Source organism: Protopterus annectens, chromosome 3.part0 (genome assembly GCF_019279795.1).
Source record: "Protopterus annectens isolate FY-2018-M chromosome 3.part0, PAN1.0, whole genome shotgun sequence".
NCBI classification, from domain to species: Eukaryota; Metazoa; Chordata; order Ceratodontiformes; family Protopteridae; genus Protopterus; species Protopterus annectens.
The window spans coordinates 354,029,558-354,055,113 of record NC_056731.1 but is presented as its reverse complement, the minus strand read 5'-3'; positions in this window follow the sequence as shown (position 1 = coordinate 354,055,113).

Sequence of the window (25,556 nt, the reverse complement as noted above, 5' to 3'; positions counted from 1 at the left end):
AATAGCTAATCATACCAAAAAAATGCTGTAGAGCTTGGACATTGTCTAGAGCTTGCATCTCTAGAATGGCTGCTTGTTTGGAAGGACCTAGTCATAAGTCTGTACTGGTAAAGGAATGACCTACATAAGTAACTTCTGGTAGTCTGAAATTGCACTTCAGAGAATTGAGCTTTAAATTCAGTTCAACCGCTCTATCCAGAACATTCCTCAGGTTTCTGTCATGCTCTGCTTCACCATCACCTCCTACCAGTAAATCATCAACTATTACTGCACATGGGCAGCCTGAAAAATTTTGCTCCATTGCATGCTGAAAGACTTCAGTGGCAGAATTTATTCCAAAAGGCATCCTGAGGAATCTGTATCTACCAAATGGGGTTCTGAATATAGTCAGTAGTGAGGATTTGCGATCAAGCATCACTTGCCAAAATGAACTCTTTGCATCTAAGACAGAAAAAACAGTGGCATTTGGCATGAGGGTTGCAATTTCCTCGCCTGTACACATAGGATGATGAGGTCTTTTTAATGCCTTGTTGAAGCCTCTTGGTTCAATGCATATTCCGATTTCATCTGAATTTTTCTTATGAGTAGGTACCATGGAAGAATCCCACTCAGTTGATTCTGTAATCTCACCTTGCTGCACCATTATGTCTAACTGGACCTTGACTTTGTCCTGCATAGCTATTGGAAATCTTTTTGCTGGTTTGGCCACTGGACTGACCTCTGGGTCTATTTTCATGGAGTACACAACTGTAAGTTTGCCTAACTTGTCATTGAACACATCACCATACTCTGAGAAAATAGTGTAAAATTTTATTAGCAGTGTACAATATTATTATCAGAGAGCTAGGCCGACACCATACTACTGTAGCCATTAATATTTATTTGTTAGTACAAATTCTTGCCAAACAGTTAATACTGTCAGAGTTATTTCAATTCTATTATAACACAGCTAGACACAGATTAATGCACACTTGGTCCAAAAATGTCACTAAAGAGTGAAACATACTGTCCAGTTTATATACTCTTTTAAGTAAGCAATGTTATTTTAAATGTCTTTGTGACTTGTTCTTCTGGTTTCTGTTTGTGTCATGTAAAAGTCCATGGGTTATTTCTAGCCTGGACAATTTATTTTGTCCTTCTTTGGTTATTTTCGTCCTTGCTGTATCTGAAGACTTCACAAAATGTCTCTCCATGTCATCTTTGCGTCACTTGAAGTATCTGTACTTTATTTCATTTATTTATGCATCTGAAAGCTCACAGAAAGTCAACTTTTTACAGTAAGCCTACAGCTATATTTTATTAATATCTGAGCTGAACATTTACAAGAAAGCTTTTTTCACTTAACTGTTCTTGCAAAGCAAGCCATATTATTTTGAAAACTGCTGTTTTTCTTTACTGCACACACAGTATAATTTTGGGGAAAGCATTTTAATTTATACATTCTCTATCAATTTACTCTTTTTAATTAAAATCAAGAAAATTGTAAGATAATTTACAACACAATACGATCTTCAGTACTTTGAATCTCTTGGTCTGTTGTAACATATGAATCCATAAGTTGCATTTGTTATCAACTTTGTAACTTTTCATATTGCCTTAGTGGCACCATACCAGCGAAAAATGTCAGCTCCTGAAATAACACCATTTCCTATGTCCAGCTGTTTTAAAATCTTTATCATGAACCTCCCTCTTTTTCTGGTGATTTTTTACCATGTCCTCGGTAATGTGTGAGTAATTGTTGTTATTGTAACTACATACTCTATGTAACAGAATTTCTCTTCTTTCAAAAATAAGTATTATGTGTTAACTCCCATACTGTTTTTCTTTTATAAACATAAAACCTGTATGTGTAACCTCTACAGGGACTGCATGTAATGGCATTTTCCCTCTGTAAGGAATTGTGGCTAAAAAAACAACATTTTGACTTGTTACGTGCCTTTGCAAACACATTTTGCATGTCCAAAATATATATTGAAATCAGGTATCTGATCATGATTTCCCTGTTCTCATGATCTATTATATCTGAGTATCTCTCCCCAGTTTTTCTTTGCAACTGTTTTATTTCCATACATTTTTTAGATTGCCTTGTTCTGTCCATAGATTGCAATTATAGAAACAAATTTAAACTTTTGTAAGACTGTTAACAGACTGCTACTGTACTGATACTGTTTGACTGTTATTAACTTACACTGATTTTTATGAACCAACATGGTGTGCTGCTTTTGCTTGAATTTATATCAGCTAAAAATGCTGTTTGTCTAAGTTTTTAATAACTCTGTACTTTATTACCTGTATGTATTCCTGTATATTATTTCCAGGATGGTGGTATTAACTTTAACTTTACACTATACCTGTATTAACTTTAACTTTACACTGTATCTGTATTAAGTTTACTCTTTGCCTTTATGTCTGTAGGTTATTTCTGTGTTTATTCTGAATCTGTCCTGGCTTATTAAACCAGTAAAGTAATATTTATTTTTTCTGTCTTTTCCTGTCTCCTTTGTTTAATTCATTTACATTGAGTTTAAAAGATCCCTCTACTTTGCTGTGAACTGATAACATGTGTTCTGGTAATTTATTGCTTTAATGCCTATTGCCTGCCATGATTTGGGTTATAGGGAGGATTATCCCCATATTCTATTGGTCATAATACACCATTTTTATTATACTGTTGGTGTTTGTGATTATACTTTTCATTAAGGCAAGGGGTTTGTCTTCTGTTTATTGCTTACCTCCTTTTTCTGTTTACCCTGATGTTTGCAGGTTATTTGCATATATGCTATTTTCTATTTATGATTTACCTGTTCCCATTGTTCTATACACCTCTTCATATCCTCTCCCAGCTCTTTGGGGATTAGATATTGCTTTTGAAAAGGAGGAATGTAATCTGAAGGATGACCTACACTCACTGGTGCTGCTAACTTGCCACAGTCTGTCTTTGATGTAGCCCATAAGGGAGGAAATTGTGATTTGATTTGCTCCCATTTATCCTGCAGTTGTGAATGTCTCTTAGTAATGTCTCTTTTATAGTTAACGAAAAAAGTGGATTCCTCAAAACCAATAAACCAAGAAAACAGGAATCACGGAAAGGAGTATGCAGGTTACAATAAGTTCCACACAAAAATTTATTAAACACTCTTCACAAAAAAATGAAACAAATTCCACCATTAACGCTATTATACATTAAGCGTTTTTGTCTCTATTAGGACCAGACTTCATCAGATGACCAGTGTATTAAGCCAAATCATATATATACAGATTTAAAACCATCAATTAACCTATCCTAATTAAAACCCATTAATCAATCAATTACTTTTCAAAAATAAATAGTTTTTTCCACTTAGAATATACAATACAAACCCTCCAAGTCACATAAAAATAAGAATAAGAATCAAGTTAAAATATATTCACAATAAATAATTTAGGAAGGATTTTTTTGATTAATAAATAAATAAAAGTTAAAATAAATCCCATTTCGTTAAAAAAGTAGGCTATAATAGTAATTTATTAATGAATTTGTTTAAATGTTTTTATGCTGCCCTCTACTGGGGAATTAAATGTTAACTAGCAGCAATTAATTCAAAGTTTAGCTGCTCTTAATTTCAATAAAGGCATAATGGTGATGAAGTCATTCAAACCAGGGGGATTGCTTGCTTCTAATGTTACTTGCCACTAAAGTTCCCTATATTCTATTTTTTCTTCCCATGGTCCCCCTCGATATCATTCTGAATTTGTTCTAATACCATGAATAGGAATTTGGCTCTCCCACATACCTTGGTGTGTTTGAATAAAGCATTTGAGTCTTTTCCTGTTCTAATATCATTAAGATGTTCATAAATCCTTCTTTTTAATTTTCTTTCTGTTTTCCCTATATAGAAGGAATTGCAGGTGGAACAGATTGCCAAATACATAATCCCTTTGGATTCACAGTTATAATAGTTATTACTAGAAATCCATCTGTCCCTGCTTTCTAAATAAAATTTATCCATATTTAAAATATGGGTACATTGTCTACAGTGGCCACATTTATATGTGCTACTTTGTTTTTCCTATTAAGGTGTCCTTGGTTTTGATTTTACAAGATATTTCTGATACTTTGAGAGTTTTTATATAATGTTAGATGGAATTTCTTCTAGTTTACCTATGTCAGTTATAGAAGTAAATCTATCCAATTCCTTTGTAAAAAATGTTCTTGTTTTATTATTAAGGGCATTATATTCTAAGGTTAGAGCCAGCTGAAAATGTTCTTTGTTATTTCCATTCTCTATTCTTGCTTCATCTGTTGGCTTTATTTGTTTCACAATGGGGAGGAATCTGTCATTTCTACCTCTCTCTACTTCCTCTCTAATATTTCTTATCATGTTTATGGGGTACCCTCTTTCTAAAAACATATTTTCCAATAAATCACATTCTTTTGTAAAGTCCCTATCTGAACTAGTCATGCGACACCGTCTCACAAACTGCCCCTTGACAATATTTTTCTTGCAGTGCATGGGGTGTGCACTATCAAAATTTAAATAAGCATTACAATAGGTGGGCTTTCTATATATTTTAGTCTCTGAATTCTCCCCCACCTTATATATTTCTGCATCAAGATATTGTAGGTTTGTATCTGATATTTTATAGGTAAATCTTAAAAAATCAGTTATTTGGTTTAAATAAACTAAATATTCTTCAAATTTTTTTCCCTCCAATCCAAAATATAACAATATCATCCAGGAATCTATGATAAAAAAATCCAGTTAACATTAAAAGAGGAATTTAAAACATATTCATCCTCCCATTTAGCCAAAACCAAGTTAGCGTAGGTAGGGGCACAGGCTGATCCCATTGCCACCCCCTGAATTTGTTGAAAAAACTCTCCATTAAAGTACAAAAAAGTATTTTTAATACCATCTCCATTAGCCAAACATTTACTAGTTTCTCATTAGGTATTAAGATATTACTTTCATATACCATTTCTTCAAACAGACTCGTTCCTTTACTATAAGGTATAGAGGAGAATACATCTACTATATCTATTGTTATAAATAAAAGGTCTTTATGATATAGCCCACCAGAAATTTCTTTGAGAAGATTCCATGAATCCTTTAATATAAACTTATTTTCCACCCATATTTTCTTAATTTTAGAATCCACATATTTTGCTAACGGGTGGCTTTTGGATCCTTCTGCTGATACTATCGGTCTTAGCGGGGGAGGTCTTCCTCATTTTTGTGTGTCTTTGGTATCCCAAAGATGGTGGGTACCTTTGGTTTGTCCACTTGAAGAAATGAAAATGTACTATAATCAATAAGACCTTCATTTAACATGTCCGTTAGACTCAAGTCTATCTTATTGTATGCTATGTTAATTTCATTTTTAGAAACATAGCTGTATTTTGTGTCATCCCATAATATAGCATATATTTTACTATCATATTCAATTTTATCCATTATAACAATACCTCCTCCTTTATCTGGTTTCATTATTCTTATATTAGGGTCATTTTTCATTTCATATAACAACTGTCTTTCCTTTTTGTTCAGGTTAGCATGATATCTAGTATTTGCTTCTTCTTTCCTAATTTCTTTTTCCATTATTTTCTCCAAATTACTTAGTTGGGGGTGTAAAGGTGGATTATAGGTAGTTTTACATTTAAGTCCTTTATTATGATCCATTGTTTCATTAGGGAGCATGATTCTTAAATTAACTTTTCTTAAAAAGTTTTTATATCCATTAAGGTTTTGGCTATGTCACCCTTAATATAAGGGATGAATTTTAAACCCTTAGATAGAGGCCTAAAATGTTCCTTTTCTAAATCTAAATTACTAAAATTGTAAATAGTGAAATTATCAAAAATACATCTATTTCCAATAATAGTTATTTCCTGTTGTATGTTGTCGGTAAAGTGGGTATTGGTTAAAATCTCCCCCTCCCCCTTCTCTCCCCCTCATTGAAAATTTGATGGTGCAGGGCCTTGCTTATTCATAAGTCTTTCAGACCTCCTTAAAGGTGGAAATGCCTGTTCATAATCAACATCCCCTTCTATAAGCCCTGGTCCATCATTATGCCAATTTTCTGTCTCTTTATTTTCTTGATTCAGCTGCATATCACGTATATAACGTTTGTGTGGGGGGCTGGGGTAACTACAATTACTACTATATTCATTTATATCCCTATCTAATTTCTTAATTTTTCTTTGTATTAAGTTCTCACTAGTCTTATCTATATCCTTCCTAATATTAAAATATCTTTCTTTTTCATCTTCTACAGTGTACAAGAGGTCATTTTTAATACACTGGTCTAGAGCATCAATTTCCTTTTGCACATCTTCTTGTATCCTTTCATTTTCTCGAATAATAAGCCTTAATACATCTAGGCCACATTTATTAAAAACCTCAATCAACTCCTTATAAAACACTGTACCATAGTAACATTATTTGGAAATTTGTAAACTCGCAAACCCCTGGGAACAATTTCCCTAGATATACATTCTTTTAAGTAAGCATTTTCTATATCTAGGGTCCTAAATTTAGCCATAAGTTTGGCTAGACGATCTAAGTTAGTACGATAGGAGTTGTTGTTTCCTTTAGAATTGCAATTATTTTTACCAATATTAAAATTATACTTGTATCAGAGCCATTCTTTGGTCTCCTTATGTAAAAGAACAGTACCTTGAGCCTCAGCCAAAATCTCTGGTGAAATGTGTCCCATTTCCGAGTTACCACGTTTATTTCTATGAAACGTGGGTACAGAGTTTCTAAGTAGAGTCGATGTGTTGGCGGGATTAAAAGTTCTGTTTTGGGGTTCCTTGTGGACGCCGGCGTCTCCTCTACCACCAATAAGCTCCACAGGTCGATCCAAAATATCCAGTTGTATGTTAGATAACCCTTCGGTTCCCGAGGAGTGTTTCTTATGCAAGTTACCATACATTTCCACAAGCGACTGACTGATGGACGTAAGCAAATTAATAAGTTCCGTGAGTTGGCCAATCAACTTACGAGACTGGCCTAGTTCTTCCTGTCCAAACGGACTAGGAACTGCCTGCTTCTCCATGCTCCATGCCACTCTCCAAAACCAAGTAAACGAAAAAAGTGGATTCCTCAAAACCAAGAAAACAGGAATCACGGAAAGGAGAATGCAGGTTACAATAAGTTCCACACAAACATTTATTAAACACTCTTCACAAAAAAATGAAACAAATTCCACCATTAACGCTATTACACATTAAGCGTTTTCGTCTGTATTAGGACCAGACTTCATCAGATGACCAGTGTATTAAGCCAACTCATATATATACAGATTTAAAACCATCAATTAACCTATCCTAATTAAAACCCATTAATCAATCAATGAGATGAGATGGAATTTGTTTCATTTTTTTGTGAAGAGTGTTTAATAAATTTTTGTGTGGAACTTATTGTAACCTGCACACTCCTTTCCATGATTCCTGTTTTCTTGGTTTATCATTTTTATAGTTACTTATGTCAATTACAAAGCAAGGAAATTGCAGAGCTGTATCCCAACTGTCTTTGGTTGTGGCTGACCATAAAACCTTGTTATTGAAATCAATTACTATTTCCAATTTGCCGAGAATATGAACCCCAAGGATTGTTGTTCCATGACTGGAATTCATAAGAAATGTACCCTGTATTGAAGATCCATTTTCTGTGAAACATATTTTAACTGGCTTATTGCTTATGGCCATGCAAGTGCTGCTATCAAAGCCTTGAATGTAAGATTTTTTTAACCGATTTACAGGTAACTGTTAGTGACTGAGACTGCTGCCCATGTATCAAGCAGGACACCTTGCCATAGTGTCTCCTCTACCCATACAAGCACTAATGGGTGTCCGTCTTTTTCACGTTTAAAATTTGCATGAAAAGTTACTTAAGTGGGGGGTACACTCCTAATCAGAATCATATTTAATTTGATATGTTTTCCTGGGTATGTCTCTGATTACACAGACTGCATGTTCTGTTCCCTGTTGACTGTTAGTGTCTTCCCTGTCTAATGTGTACTTTGTACTTTTAATTTCACGTTTTAATTTCTGACTTCCACCGTGTGTGAGATTATATGGTGGGTTTTCTGTGTATTCCGTAGGGTATACTTTATTTTTCTGTATTCCTCTGTGTTTGTTTCTGTGACTGATTCTCCCTTAATGTATTATCCTGATTTTTTTCTTATTTTTGAGTTTTGAAGAAGCACTGTTATCTGCATAGGTACCCTTTTGTATTTGACTTTCCTTCCATTTTTTTGTAATATGGACAATCCTGTTTAATGTGGCCTACAACATATGACCTGTTTTTTTGAACTGTGTTGTGTATCTGTCTGTAATCCTGGTGGAGCAGAAGCTGCTCGTGTTTTCCCTGTGTTTGTTGTTTCATCACACCATGTATTACGTCCCCTTCCTTTCTCCACGTAGTCTACAAGCTGACTGTTTTTGTACATTTGCTATGTGCATCTGCAATACTGCGTACTTGTTTTAAATTTCTAGCACTCTGACTTTTTTCTTGTTCTAGGTGGAGTTTGAGATATGTAATCTTTGAGTCTGTATCTATCTGTCTGGCAGAATCTGATTTTAAAGCTGCATCTGCATTTTGCAGAATGTCATTAACTGTCTGATGGAGTTGCTTTAACATAACATCTTGCCTGACCAAAACATTATTTTGTTTTTTCTGTCATGCTGTTTAGACTATCTGATCATTTTCAGATATTTTTTTAATTTTTTACATGGTAGAAACTGGCATTACCTTGGCTGTGTGTTTAAAACAGTTATGTGAGTCTAAACACTCACCAGTTTCAGCTGCTTGCTTTGCTTTGATATTTGCCAAAGCATTTACTGTAGCCTCTTCTTTATTACATTTTTTTTATGTGCTTTGATTTTGACAATACTAACCTTTCCCTGTAAATCATTTTGGGAATCAATGCCTATAACTCCCGTAGTACGGGAGCATGTTTTAGGGGTTTGTCAACACTGTCGACGAATTCCCTTCTGACTGAAACTGGCATGTGTAAATGCAAAAAAACCCATTTAAATAAAGCATCATTTCAAATAGACCACACAGTGTATGTCAAACATTTGTTTAAATGCCAACATATTGAAACAAAATTCATTTTTTGTCTTGCCACAAGTCTATTGATATATATCAGCAGGAGAAATAACTGTCATTTTTGCTGAACCCTGCCCAGTGTCATTTGGTTTATTTTGTACCCCTTGTAAACCTTGTTGGGCTTTTTGTAACTGTCTTGTCAGATTAACCTCTGTAGTTTGTACTCTTAGTAAATGTTGTTGGGCTCTAAGTGATTGTTACATTAAACCAGAAATGTCATTATGCAAAGTCTGAATTCTATGCTGAGTGTGTTACTCTAAATGGCATTATTGTCCCTTACTACTGTCTCTAGGGAAATTTTGAAATGCTGTGAAAACCTTTTGTTTAAAAGGTTAATATTAATAGCACACTCTACTATGTTAGAACTTTTTTCTTTTTTGTGCATCTGCAATATTTATTATAAATAACATTTTTATGTAGTGTATTACACTACTGACAATAATTGCATACATTTGAACTGTATGAGATTTAGGGGACTGAAAAAGGTACATTTAACTGTTGTATATGTGAAGAACTAACAAAGCTAGAATCAAACAGATTGTTTATCAGAATTGGATATATCTTATGGTATGGCTTACATACTAGACTCCTGTGACAAGATAGACATAGGTTTGAAAAGTTACTTCCACATAAAACACACCCCGGGATTCATGAAGCTCGGCGCAAGGCCGGTGTAAGGCCTGAGCCGGCGGTGCAGTGAATAGTCGGCGTAGTAGCGCCATATGCATAGTAATGAGAGTGCGCCGCAACCACAGACACGTGCGTAGTGTACGTGAGCGAGCCCAAGTAGGATGCCTCCGGAGGCGTGGCTAAGCCGGCAGGCGATGAGCAACCTAAAGTGCTGACTGCCACGGTCCGCCCATAATAGTAATGGCAGCAGCCAGGGCCCGTGCAGAATGAAACGCACGTAGAGTATGCAACATAGTACACGTCCCAACAAAACGGAGAAACAAACACAACCCATGAAGCCCTAAGTGTACCAGTCCAAGGAACAAAGGATACTCGTAACACCGTGTTCGTTCCGCAATGCACCGTCAGTGGGCATACCCAGAGAAGGTGTACCGCAGCATGTCAGCGCGCCGCACCGACATAGGAGTAGCGACTAAGGTTACCACTTGTCCCACTTTGCGAGGGGCAGTCCCTCTATGGGCAGTTGTGTCCCGATAAAAAATATTAAAAACGGCAAATGTGCCAAGATTGTAGGACATAATTATATCCCGTATTTAATGTAATGGTTGCATGAAATGGTTATTTCCGTAACTAAAATACCTAAATGTTACAAGAAACAGAATAAGCAACCAAACCGCAACAACAATAATCTTTTATTAAGGCAAACAAGTGAAGTTCTATGCTATGTAGTGACCGTGGGTATGTGTCGGGCTGTAAAATCTGATGTGAGTCCCGAAAATGTCCCACCTTGGCTATTGGAAAAGGTGGCAACCCCAGTAGCGAAATGGGCATGGTCACCAGGGTTACCAGCTGTCCCACTTTGCTATGGACAGTCCCTCATTGGACAGCTGTGTCCCGCAAAATATCGAAAAATGGCAAATGACCTGAGATTTCCGGGCAAAAATATTCCCTCAATATACCTGTAATAGTAGCATAAAACATATATTTTGTATATGAAACACATACATGGCATAAGAAACCGAATAAGGAACCCAAATGCTACGAGAATAAGTGTATATTATGGCAAAAATGTGAAGTTCTGTCATCTCTACTTGCTGTGGGTATGTGTTGTCCCGCAAAATCCGATGTTTCCACAAAAGATGTCCCACTATGGGCATTGGAAAAGGTGGCAACCATAATGGTCACAAGCAGTAGTGAGAGTACACAGCCGGGTAGCCGTGTTGACATAACAACAGGAAGGAACCAAGATACCCTAAACACAGGCAAACATGTGCATAGCAACATGTCCCACACCCAGCAACGTGTTTGTCGCATACACAGGACGGAGTATGTCTAAGCGTAATATCCAGAAGCAGAACCCATGCATGCATATGTAATACACAATAGCCCCATTGTAGCATGTAAGTCCCACCCATGTACGCCTGTGCACCCAAACCAGCTAGCAGTCTTGTGCAGCTACACACCTACACACAATGGGCATACCTGAAATGTGGTAAGAAGTATTGTTTTAGGCAGTGCCAAGCGGGCAAATATGTACCCCACATGTCACCAAACCACCTCAGGTACAGATATGGAAATGGATGCATGTGAATGTGTCTGCAGAATGTGTACATCCCGCATGTGGTATGTACCCGTCCAAACCCTATAGGTTTGCACACGCCACGGTGCACATAACTGTACACATGTGGACAAGTCGGGATGTTGAACCACCGCACCGATGATTAGCTATGCAGACAGGTCAAACACATATAGCGGAACATGTGCCTACCAAACAGGACGTCCTAACAGGGTGCCACAGGCACAGAAGGGGAAGGTGGGACATCACATGTGGAGAGTAGCGTTGCTGGACGGCCAAACACCCACGGTGAAGGTAAAGGATGGAACAACATGCATATGGACGGATGGATGTTGTTAGAAAAATATATATAGAAACACATATGAAGTGCCAGTTTAGAAGCAAAATACTATAGAATGCATTGAGTTGTACTGTACAATATGGCAGTAGAAATGATCATGCATGTAATTGGTGAAGCTTAGCTGCAGTTTGATCGAACTCTGACCCTGGCAGTAACCAGTTCAGCAGGCTTATGTCTCTCAGCATTAATTATCTGCTGGGTTACAGAAAAATAAATGTATGTACATGTATAACATCCTCCCTTCCACTGAGGAGGATGGCCTTGTGAGCTCTATCGAAGATAGAGTACAACTCCTTACCAGAGAGACAAAGGAACGTATTAAGAAATGAACTGAGTATTGTATCGGAACAGTCCAGGGTCCTTGAAACAGCAACATTTACAGAAGGACACTGTAATTGACCAGGTGCCTTGCAAGGCTGTGTTATTCTCATGGGAAAACATTTTAAAAGCATGACCTCAGCACCCTCGTATGAATAGAATATTGCGGACCATAGTGATGGAAATGCCCTGTGACTGACCACGTCAGTAAGGTGGGCAAATGATGATTGTAAACACTATATAAAGAAATTGCTTACTGTATAGATTCAGACAAAACTCTCATACTTGGACTGTATAGTTCTTTGCCTGCCTGTGTCCACTACTAAAACTTTGTAAACCCGAGCTTCCTGTGTTATTGACTGTCACTTAGAAAAGCCTACTGATTTCTACAGTCTGGTTTTAACAACTTATTTGACATTGTGGCCCTTCTTAGCGAATTCCTTGGTAAGCTACAGGTCAGAGTGCATGGGTGGTTAGACATCTGCGCAGGAGAATTTGCCTAAATGGTTCTTCTTGAGTGAAAAGACCTCCGACTGAATTGTTGTGTGGAAAGAGGCTGTCCACTGTCTGATCTGTGGCTGAAAAGCGGAAAACTGGATCCCAAGAAGAAAACGTGCAGTCATAAACAGGAGGCTCAGGTAAGGAGAGTTTGCCTCTTTGTCTCTATTGTAGATCATGGACCAGGCTACATTGTGTTTCTGTTAACAGTTGTGATATCAGGTCGAAGACCAATCCAAGTAGTTTTAAATTTGGACATAGATCAGGGGAACACAGAGTAGAGTAAATAGTCATTGTAGACACTACAGTGGATACAGGGAAGGAGATATCACGTGGTACGAGAGAAGGGTTACGTAACAGTCGTGTAGAAGACATGGGAGATTAGTGCACTAAGAGATCGTGAGATCCGCGTTTGACGGGTGATGTGAAGTATATGCAATTGCAGAGAGCACATAATGTGAGATATTCTGCAAAATGGGGTAATAAATATGACATAGATGGAATATTAGACAAAATATCGTTAGTGAAACATTGGAATCACTTAAAATGTGACGCAGATCGTCTAGGGTAACCACCTGTCCCACTTTGCGAGGGACACCCCCTCCTTGGCCAGTTGTGTCCTGCAAACAAACTGAACAAATGGCAAATGTCCTGATATCTTAGGACAAAAATATTTCCTATATCTCCTTTAATGGTAGCATAAAACAGTTATTTTGTATCTGAAACACCAAAATATCATAATAAACAGAATAAGCAACTCAAATGCTACAAGAATAGGTTGCTATTCTGGCAAAAAGCGATTTGCTGTCCTTTGTGCTGGCCGTGGGTATGTTTTGCCCTGCAAAATCCCACGTTCCTAACACTAATGTCCCACTTTGTGCATTTGAAAAGGTGGCAACCCTAAGATGTGCAGGCTAAAAAACAGCGACAATTGGGTATCCCTCAAGCACATAGGTGGTTTGAGGTAGTGAACCGAAGGGAACAGAACACTAAAAATGCGAAAGCATCATACGTAGACAAAGAAGATAATAATACAGTAGTAGCGACAGCCCCCCCCCCCGCTACCACTTCCGATACCACATCCAGGATATGAAGCGGGAGGACAGGCTAGTCCCCCCCACGTTATCCTGTGGCAACAGAGGTATCACAACAACCAAATGTAAGAGAAGCTATTGAAACCACATCCCGAACTCATAAAATACCTAGGGACACCCAAGTAAGAAGAGAGTCACTAGAACAGAGTGAGGATATCTGTCAATTAATTGAAGTACCGAACCCTCATGCAGGAGAGGAAGGCCAGGACCCAACTCCCTTAGTGTATAGACCGTGGACACCAGAAGATATCTGGAAAGTCACAGAGGAAATTCCCCATCTACAAAGTAATCACTATTCACCATGCAATACCCCTGTATCTTCTGATAGAAAAGCAAAGGGGGAATGGCGGATGGTACAGGATTTACAAGCTGTAAATCATGTAATAATACCTAGGGTACCGATGGTGACAGACCCACACACTATATTGAATGCTCTGAACCCACCACAGAAGTATCTTACCGTGGTACATATAAGCTATGCTTCCTTTTCAATACCTATACATCCAGATAGTCACTATTGTTTTGCATTTACATTCAGGGTAACAGATACAGCCATACCCGGCTATCGCAGGGATACTGTGAAAGTCCAACGATATTCGCACAGGAGATGGCTAGCAACATTCCGGTGTTTACTCCACCCGGGGCCAGTCAAGTTCTACTTTATGTGGATGATATTCTGCTTGTGGCCCCTACCCAGCAGCAATGTAGGGAAGATACATTCGCATTATTGAAATATTCAGCAGAACAGGGACATAAATTAAGCAAGCATAAATTGCAACTATGGAGAATACAGGTCAAGTACCTGGGATATGTGGTATCCAAGGAGGGTAGAACATTATATGACGATAGGAAGGCAGCAATTTCACAAGCACCCAAGACTACCAAGAAGGGAATGATGTCCTTCTTGGGCCGACTAACTTTTGTCCAAGCTGGTTACCAAACAATGCTTTGGAATCTGATCTATTGTCTGCTTTAATCTTTAATACACCTATGGCAGCACAAGATATACTACACTGGAGTCCAGTAGCAGAAACAGCTTTCTGCAGACTAAAACGATTGATAGCTTCAACATCTGTTTTAGGTCTCCCGAATAATCATAACAGATGTTTTCAGACTGTAGATTGTAAGCAGGGATATATGACGTCAGTCCTGATGCAACAGCATGGAAGTAAGCAACGCCCCATAGCTTACTACTCATCGCAGTTGGACACAGTGGCATGGTCAGTGCCACATTGTGTACAGGCAGTTGTTGCAGCACCCATGGCAGTACAGGCCTCGGCATCAATGTTATTATTCCACCCTCTCACTGTGAGAGTGTCTCACGAAGTTGCGATCATTTTGCTGCAAGAGAAAATAGCATTCCTGACCCGTGCTAGACATCTTTCTTGTTTGACCATACCCTGAGTCAACCTCATATGGTGATTGAACGTTGTACAACATTAAACCTATCAACGTCACGTCCGACACCTGTGTATGGCACACCACACAGTTGCCTACAGGAAATGGAGCAAATAACTCTACACAGACAGGATATCACTGATATACCCTTAGATGATGCAGAGGTGACAGTTTATGTGTACAGATCATGTAGAAAGAGTCCTACAGGAAAGAATCAAGTAGGTTATGCAGTAGTTATTGATAATGAGATTGTAGAAGCCCAAACCCTGCAGCATAACGTGTCTGCTCAAGCAGCAGAATTGATAGCTTTAACACGTGCTTGCACTCTAGCGAAAAACAGATGTGTGTACATTCATACCGATAGTCAGTATGTTGTCTCTACAGTGCATGTTTATGTGCAGCAGTGGAAGAATAGGGGTATGATAACATCCACTGGTAAACCGATTAATCATGCGCAATAGATCTTGAATGCATTAGATTCCATTCAGTTACCCACTAAAGTAGCTAATTGTAAATGTGCAGCTCATACAAAGCAACAGGATAACATTAGGAAAGGTAAGGCACGAGCTGATGCAGCTGCAAAACAAGCAGCCTCACAGTCGGAAAGTGTCTTTTTGAATGAGGAATGACAATCCTCAGACATTCTAGATGTAGAAATGTTAGAAACAATGCAAACATCAACTACGAAAGCAGAAAAGCAGACATGGGTATGACGAGGAGCAATCCTTGAAGACGGACTGTACATATCCACAGTGAGAAAGCCAATATTAACGTCTAATGTATTCAGATATGCGGCTTTGTTGAGCCATGGGTAGAGCCATGTCTCAACAGGGGGGATGGTACAGTTGGTTAACAGAATATTCCTAACATACGGAATTAGGAACCACATACAAACATCATGAGCAGCGTGTCATATTTGCAGTAAACATCATGCACAGGGAGCATTTAAACTGAAGGGAGTGGGTTTCCCTACACCACCATAACCGTTCCGTACTATTTGTATGGAGTTTATACAGCTGAATAAATGTGAAGGGAAGAAATACTGTTTAGTGATTATAGATATATTATCAAAATGGGTAGAAGCATACCCAACCAGGAATCCGGATGCAGTAACAGTGGCAAAGGTCCCAGTAAAATAAAGTATCCCTAGATCTGGCATACTGTAAAGAAGCTACAGTGACAATAGAACACATTTTGTGAACCAGACAATCCAGCAACCTGGGGGATTAATTGGGATTTCCATGAATAATCATTGCATGTACAACCCACAGTCAGCATGACTGGTGGCGAGGTACAATGGGATCCCGAGAAATAAGTTGAGGAGTTTGACGGGTGACACCCAGATGAGTTGGATTTGCTGTCTACCTCTAGCATTGCTGAGCATGACAACAGTTCCAAATGTAAAGTGTTTGACCCCCTTCGAAGTAGTATTTGGAATGGCATATTATGTGCCACAGTGGAAAGCTGTCATGCCTGCAGAGCTGGAGGTCGATGGCTCATTAGCAAGTTACATGAGAGGATTGTTAACCACTAACACTGTTTTGCAGTTAAACTCTTTTACAGATAAAGAGCAAGTGAAGCCGGATGCATAGCTGACTCCAGTATCCTGGGTGTGTTTCACTGTTATCCAAAAAAGTAACTTGCCGAGTCCAACGTGGGAAGGTCCGTACCAGGTACTGTTGGCAACGCCTAATGCAATAAAGTTTGCGGAAAGGTCGTCCTGGGTTCACCTCACCTTTTTCAAACCGGTAAAGGATATCAAGTGTGATTTACATGTTGTAGCCGATATACCATAGAGACAGAATCACCTGGGCCAGAATGTATAACAATACAAAGCAACCCCGAAGACATTTGGTTTACTGTCCTACTGATCATACACCTATTAACCATGTTTGTGGTGACTTTACATTTTCTGGGACCTTACCTGCATATAACTACACAGATACAAATAGTGATACGTGATGAACTGGCCACAGAGTGGCATCCAAACTTCAACACATACCTAGGCATGACGCGTGTGCATGTACAGACTATGAACATTTCAAATTGCTGTGTTTGTACTGCCATACCTACATCATATGGAGGACTTCCGATGTATGTTGTCCCCTTGGGGATAGATTACGACTTGTGAATATTTACACTTTGATACAGGTTCTGTGAGATCACAGGACAAAGTGGCACTGTACTTACCTGTTTCACAAAAAGGAATTGTTTGTTTTCATAAACATGATACAGTCCAAGTTGGTGGGAGTAATTGTAACATAACTGTGTCTTACAAATGTCATATAACAGCCAAAAATCACAGTACTAGTTGTAGCACCATTCATGATTTGTATTTAAGCTTCATGAGAACAATGTGGAAAGATGTGCAGAAACATCCGGAATTGTATAAACAGTCCTCTGTTATAGACAGGAAAATGTTACATGCAGAGTTAACCCGCATCAGTAGTAAAGTAGAATATTGTTATTTTGTTTGTGGGAAAAAAGCATATCAATGGTTACCTGAAAATTGGTCCGGCAGTTGTTTTTTGGGTTATCTGGCTCCAGTCATATGACATACTGCACAATTGCCTCTGGGTATGAAACGAACTGTAAGACATATAGCTCGAAGAACTGGGAACACAGTCGAGAAACCTACTAATCCAGTGGGTGAAATGGAAGCTGTTCTGAAAAATCATTCTTCTGCAAGAGATAAAGGAATATTTACTCATATGGACTTGAGTGACAGTGTTATATCCTGGGCTGGAACAATCCCAGCTTGTGGAGTAGTGAAATCAATCAGGGAACAGAGGAAGTTGTCAAAACCTGTCGGAGGAATGAGCAATGCGACTTTTCGCTCTTGAACCTGTGACTGATGGACTGAATGCAATGAGAACTGTTGTGTCACAAAATCTAATGGCTCACGACTGCACCCTGGCGGTGAGAAGTGGCGTCTTGGCGCTTATCAAAGAAGACCACTGTGTCTAAGTACCACAGAATAAGCAGGATATCAACGCACACCTAGAGGTAATACAGCAGGTATCAGACATGGCGGAACCAGGCCCAAACCCACTGACGAACTATTTCCAGAAACCATTTGGTGGATGGGGTTCACTCATACTGAATATCTTGATTGCCATTTGTGTTGTTCTGCTCATATTGGGAGCATGTGTCTGTTGCGGGATACTTTGCATGAAAGTATTAGTCAGGGACTCTGTCGACGTATCTGTAACCGAGACTATGTATCAAGACCTGTAGTGGTATTTGTTAATACCAAATGAAATCCTTTCTGAAATGTACAACAAATGACTTGCCTAGTTAAACGTTCCAGAGAGGAAGAGGCTAGGGAATGAAATAATGTTGTATATGTTTCTTGATAGAATAGAAGCAATCAAAGGAGGGAGAATGTTAGAAAAATATATATTTAAACATATATATGATGTGCTAGTTTAGAAGCAAATAGTGTATAATGCATATTAATCTATTTTACAATATGGCAGTAGAACTTATCATGCATGTAATTGCCTGTAGTGTAGCTGCAGTGTGATCGAACCCTGACTGTGGCAGTAACCAGTGCAGCAGGCGTATGTCATTCAGCATTAGTCATCTGCTGGGTTAGAGAATAATAAATGTATGTACAGGTATATCTTTCATCCTTCCACTGAGGAGGATGGCCATGTGAGCTCTATCTAAGACAGAGTACAGCTGCTCACCAGAGAGACAAAGGAACCTAGTAGGAAATGAACTGATGATCGTATCTGAACAGGCTTGGAACCTTGACAGAGCAGAATTTACAGAAGGACATTCTAATTGACTATGTGGCTCGCAAGGCTGTGCTATTCTCATGGGAAAACATTTAATAAGCATTACCTTAGCACTGTTGTAGGAATACAATATTGTGGACTATAGTGATGTAAATGCCCTGTGACTGCCCACATCATTAAGGTGGGCAAAAGATGATTGTAAACACAATACTCATACAGCTGTTTCTTGTATAGAGTCAGACAAAACTCTAGACTTGTACTGCATAGTTATTTGCCTCCTGGTGCACACTATTAAAACGTTGTGAATCTGAGCTTCCTGTGTTATTGACTGTCATTTTGAAAAGACGAATGAGTGTTACAGTTTGATTTAAACAACGTAATTGACAGATGTGTATGTTCTAGCATGGGAATAGGTCAAGCCAACCACCACATTCACCATGTGTACCACATACAAACAGCCAGTAACACGCAGTAGTAGTGCATGAAGGCATACACGACTGTGGGAATAGCACAGGACATATGGCACGTGCCAAGTGCAGATGCATGACACAAAACCCCAGGATGGGGCTCCCTGCAAAGAGGAACATGTGCCAACCACACCTCCCACAGATGTACCGGCAATAAAAACACATGCCAAATACACAGAAACACTACCGTCCAACCCACGACTGCAACGGAGGCTGGTCAAACACCACCATGAAGCATGCACAAACAGGGACATGTGTAATTGTTGCCTTAACACCCCCCATAGGCCAAAGAAGAATAGAATGGACATATGCATGTAATGTTGTGAAGGATGTGTGTTAGTCCTCAGTATCACAGTGTTAGGGACACAGATACACTGTAATCAACTGTGACGTATGTGCACTGTAGACAGCATACCTGCAAGTAATACAGAGGACAATCACGTGCCACAGAAATATACACATGAGAAAGAGGATAGGGGATAGACAAGTGTAAATGGGACAAACTATGAATATAGGTTCATAGGTCCATAGGTACAGGGTAGGCCATCGACCCAAGTTCAGCCATAACCCTACACCATAGTTAGGATTCCTTTGCCAACATTCTGGGCTGGAGATAAAATACTTATGATATTGCTGTACCTCTGTCAAGCAGTGATAATGATGTAATCCCTGGCCTATATCTGCAATCCCCCATCCAGTGGATAACATACCTCTGAACAAGGCTAGCAAGGATGTCTGTCTCACATGTACTGTGATGTAGATCCACAGCATTGTGAGTGTCCGGGTGACGTATGTGTCACTCCAACACATCCCATTAACGACCGTGACAAGGTTCATGTCACCTGCCCCTGTGGTTCTGAGGGATGCAGATACAGTAGGTGAAGCATAGACATGACATATGGGTTGACATGGCCTCGTATGTCAGGCACAGGTCAACTCTGAACAACAGGTATGTGACCAAATGGGGCAGGGGTCCTACAAGTGGGGCAGCATTACACAAATCCATGACACCCTGCATCTGTATGACAATTAACCTATGAGGCCTTCCCAGCTGCTGTAGGTGTTGGGTCAGATGCCCTCCGAATGGGGCAATGTAGTCAATCATAGGTGTAACACGTAATGAGTACAAGGAGACAATTACCTACCCTGATGTAGATGTGAATCCCTGCACAAACAGGTGGGCAATGTAGAAGTCCCACCGAACCACAATAGCAACATGTGTGTTGAACGAATGGTGACCGACAACCTCTGTCCCCTGATCCCTGGTAATCACCCCTGCGCTCAGTGGACTGCCACCCATATGCTGGACAGGGGTGACCTACTACTCCTCGACAGGTATGATGTTGCATTACTTTGCATTTAGCTGTGGGACATGTCCCTGACACCAGATATGCATATGTGGGAGGCCCCTTTGAAGGATATCTGTGTCAGATGTCCGTCCCACTATGGCACCTGTTTCGCAGTCATCTACAAACAATGTTGCCCATAACACCCCTGTGTGTGCCTGTACTGTGGAAATGTAGATGTATGAGAGGAGTGGACCCAGGGAAGGGCCCCATGGGACACCGCCTGCGACAGGCAGTAGGTCTGACATGCTGCCAGCAGCTATGACCGCGTGGTCTGTGTCACATAGCCAGTTTACAACCCATCCTGTGATGTACGTGTTCACATCCCAGCCAATGGGTTTATCAATGATACCTGAGGGGGGTAATGTGTTGAAGGCCTTTGCCAGGTCGAGGTAGGCTGTATGGACTGCAAGACCCCCATCAATGGTCTCGGTGACTGTCCCGAAAACGTCAACCATGCTTTAAAGGCATGAACCACCCCTGAACAAGACAAACCGTGTTGGATGCAAAGTATGCAGGTCCCCTATGCCTTCATCTACGAGCCGCAGTATGATCCCTCCCCATGTCTTTGCAGATAGGTCTCCTCATGGTAATGGGACAGTAATAACCAGGGTCAGTGGAGGCATTGGCCCTGTGACGTGGGACTACAGTCGCCGTGCGACACAACCTGGGTACGTTACCTGAGGTGAGGCTACAAAGAAACAGCTGTCCTAACTGTGGGTCTAATTCCTCAATGAGATAGTGGAGTACACAGTCGGGTCACCAGCTGGTCTCATGGATGCTATGTTCACTACCCTGGAGAGAGCATGTCTCACCCGTGTGTCACAGAACATTTGGGGACCACAAACCGCTGGTACAGACATCTCTTCATGTGGGGGGGGTGTGTGGAGATGTCCTCACCGAACTTGTCAGCCCGTATGTTGGCAATGTGTGTATGCTGAGTAAACTCCACATCAGCGTGAACCCAGTCAGAGCATATGTGGGAGTGACCTCCCAGGTGTCGAGCATAGCAAATGAAGGGTGTATGATTGTCAGCCAGGTCCATGTAGGTATATCTGTGGAACGTGCCCTGGACCATGTCATGACAGCGTGTAGCTCTACATATATAATGACCAAGGGTGGCATACCTCACAAGGTGTCTGCTCCGCCTTGTAGTAGCCACCTCCTCTCATTGTACAGCTTGTGTATGGCTGGGGTACACCACACTGGATGCTTGGCATTGGTACAATGAACCACAGTTGGGTAAGGGAATGCCTGATCCATGCAGTCCTGTAGGTACCGGTAGACGGCATATGTGAGCGATGCAGTGGCTGCAGTACTGTCGACCACTGGCTCAGGGTCCTTAAAGGAGACCACAGTAGTGTTCAGAATTGTGAAATCTGCCTCTGAGCAAGCAATGTGTATGGTAACCGGCAACACTCACAGCAACGGATGCCAATAGCAGAAGCCATTGTCCAAATAACATAGATCAACAGATTGCAAGCCAAATCGCAGCAAGCTGCCATTTGTCTGAGGCAGGTCAGCTCGGACTCAGGTTTCAGTGGGGGGAGGGGTAGGGCCAGGATAGGTAGGAGGGTAAGGTGGGATGGGCTGGCTAGAGGAAGGATTGAAAAGGCTGGGAACAAACCAAACAGTCTTCTTGATTCCTACCTGGACAGCTTGTAGCAACTGATCAGTGGATTGTTTGAATTAAGTGGTTTATCATGGTACAAGGTAAGGCCCTCTTTTTTGTTTGTTGTTTTATTTACAACCTTAAGGGAAGTTATCTGTGGTAGGATCAGTTGCTGGGGGTTTTTGAAGCTGTTTGGAAAGAGATGCTGGGGCAAGTTTAGTATTACGTTTGGCTGTAGCAACAGAGTGGAATGTTAGTATTTCTAATCTTAATTCCAATACCCTTCAAACATGCTAATAGTTAAAGTTGTGTAATTCTAATGAGAGTTGAAAACAGTGGGTGGTTTTAGAACAATGTAAAGTCTTCTTTGTTGTTAGTTAATTGCAGGATTAAAAGGAATTCTCCAGGGTAAGAACAGTTGCTGTTTTGAATCCTAGGTGTTTACTATACTTGGAGGCAATTAAGTGGTTTGAAAGCAGTTATTTACCGGATGGCAAACAGGCTAGTAATTAAGATTGCCCAATAACATATTACATAAAGCCTCAGTAGAGTATCAATAATGTTTTTATAGGTTATTTAATCGGATTTTATTGTGTTAGTCAAAGTGCAAGGCAGCTAAGGCCTACGGGGACCGCATGGCTGGTCCAGGGAGTTGAGGCCTACAGGCAGCCACATGGATGGGCTTGTGAACTGAGGCCTGCAGGAAACCACATGGCTAGGCTCAAGAGCTGAGAGGCCTAGTGAGCTGAGGCCTGCAGGAAGCCACATGGCTGGGCCTGTGAGCTGAGGCCTGCAGGAAGCCACATGGCTGGGCCTGTGAGCTGAGGCCTGCAGGAAGTCGCATGATAGGGCCTGTGAGCCGAGACCGGCAAGAAGCCGCAGGGCAAGGCCTGTTAACTGAGGCCTGCATGGAGCCGCATGGCAAGGCCTGTGAGTGAGGCCTGCAGGAAACCACATGGCAAGGCCTGTGAGCTAAGCCCTGCTGAAGCAACATGGCTAGGCCTGTGAGTTCGGGCCTGAGGTAGCAATATGGCGGGGCTTGAGAGGTACAGTTAACAGGAATCTTCAGTACACAAGAGCCCATGCTTGTATTTGTGTTAATTATTAATTTTCCCGAATAGAACTCAATTCTAAACTGTGGTAGCGTAAGCATGGAGGGGCTGGTTAGAGCAATGTTACTCTTTACTGATGTTAAATGTATCTCCAAACACCATCATACTAGGTGACTTCAACTACCCTAATATAGACTGGGAACATTACTCAAGCCCGAACACTCTAACCCAAAGATTCCTGGAGTTCATAAACTCAAATGCCATGGAACAACTAGTCACCATCCCCACAAGAGGAGAAAACATACTTGATCTCATCATCACGAACATGGGATCAAAATGTTCAACACCGGAAGTATACCCCTCACTGGTGAGATCAGATCATAAACTAATCTCGCTGGAGATCCTCATCTCGCCCCAACCTGAAACAAAAAAGACCACAGTGAAAAACTTCTCAAAAGCCGATTTCACACTTCTAAAAACTAGTGTGGTCTCCTTTAAGGCCCCTGAGCCAGTGGTAAACATTACTCAAACCACTGAATCACTTACAAATGCCTTCTACCAGCACCTACAGGACTGCATGGATCAGGCAATCCCAAACAAAACTAAGACTCTCTGTACCAAAGGCAAGCGTCCAGTCTGGTGGACCCCAGCCATAAACAAGCTCTACAACAAAAGGAGGAAGCTACTACAAGATAGAGCAAAATCCTTGAAAGGTAAGACACCTTTGATCATTATAAGTAAAAAACTAAGAGCTCTCATAAAATCATCCAAGGCAAATTTTGAGAGAAAAATCGCCAAGGACTCTAAAGAGAATCATAAGGCCTTCTTTAGCTATGTTAGAAACCTAGGAGGAAACTCCCAGATATGCTCAGAATTAGTTCAAAATGATGTGAAAATTACTGAACCTACACACATTGCCAACATACTGGCTGACAGGTTCAGTGCAAACTTCTCTCCCCCCCTCCCCCCAAAAGGAGAGTTATCTATTCCAGAGGATTGTAGCCCCCAAACATCTCCAACGCCCAGGTGAGAACTGCCCTCACTAAGGCAAAAACACAGCATCCATGGGACCGGATGGTGTCCCCGGCTGTGTGCTTCATGAACTCAATGAGGAATTAAACCCACAGTTAGGACAGCTGTTTAATCTTAGCCTCACCTCAGGATAATGCACTCCAAGGAGTGGCACGGTGACTGTGGTCCCACTTAATAAGGGCGGGGCCTCCACAGACCCTGGAAATTACCGCCCATTAGCTTGACAAGCCTTATCTGCAAAGCCATGGAGAGGATCATAATGGAACTCATAAATAAAGACATAGGAACTTGCAGACTTTGGATCCAACTCAGTTTGGCTTTGTCAAAGGCAGATCCTGCCTCTTAAACTTGGTTGACTTTTTTCGAGACAGTCACCAAGGCCATTGATGAGGAAAGGCAGTCCATACAGCCTACCTCGACCTGGCAAAGGCCTTGACACAATACCCTACTCAGGTATCATCGAAAAACTCATCAGCTTGAATGTAAACCCATACATCACAAGATGGGTTGCAAACTGGCTAAGTGACAGAACCCACAGGGTCAGAGTTGCTGGAGCCATGTCAGACTCAAAGCCTGTCACAAGTGGTGTCCCACAGGGCTCAGTCCTGGGTCCACTCTTGTTCGGCATCTACTTTTCTGAAGTACAAGCAAACACAGGAGGGTTATGGCTGACAAAGTTTGCAGATGACTGCAAACTGGCGCCATAGTCGAAAACACATCTGACACAGATATCCTCCAGAAGGGCCTCACAGAAACGGATAACTGGTGCCAGAGCCATGGCCTGAAGTTAAACGCCAAAAATGCATAGTCATACCCTTGGGAAAACAAGGTTACCCCTAGCTACCATATAGGTGGCAATCCACTGAGCACAGAAAAGTCATCAGAGATCTGGGGACCCAGGTTGACAGTAGCCTTTCATTTGACACTCATGTTGCTAAAGTAGTTAGGAAAACCTTCTATATCACCCACCTGATCATGAAGGGATTCACATCTAGATCAAGGGAGGTCATCCCCTGTACTCATCACTTATTAGACCTATGATTGAGTACAATGCCCGCTCGAATGTATCTGACCAGACACCTGCTGCAGCTTGAAAGGCCCCAAAAGTTCCTCTCCAAAAGGATAAAGGGTCTCAAAATATGCCTTATGCTGCCCGACTGAAAGAACTCCAGCTCTATTCAGTCTCATACTGCTTGCTCAGAGGTGACCTGTGCCTGACATATAAGGCCATGTCAAACCCAGATTTGATGAATATGCTTCACCTCAAAAATCTAGATCCCTCAGAACCACAAGGGCGGAGACTTAAACCTGGGGCCCCCCGGTTATTTAAAAAATAAAGGGGGGGCGGGGGGACC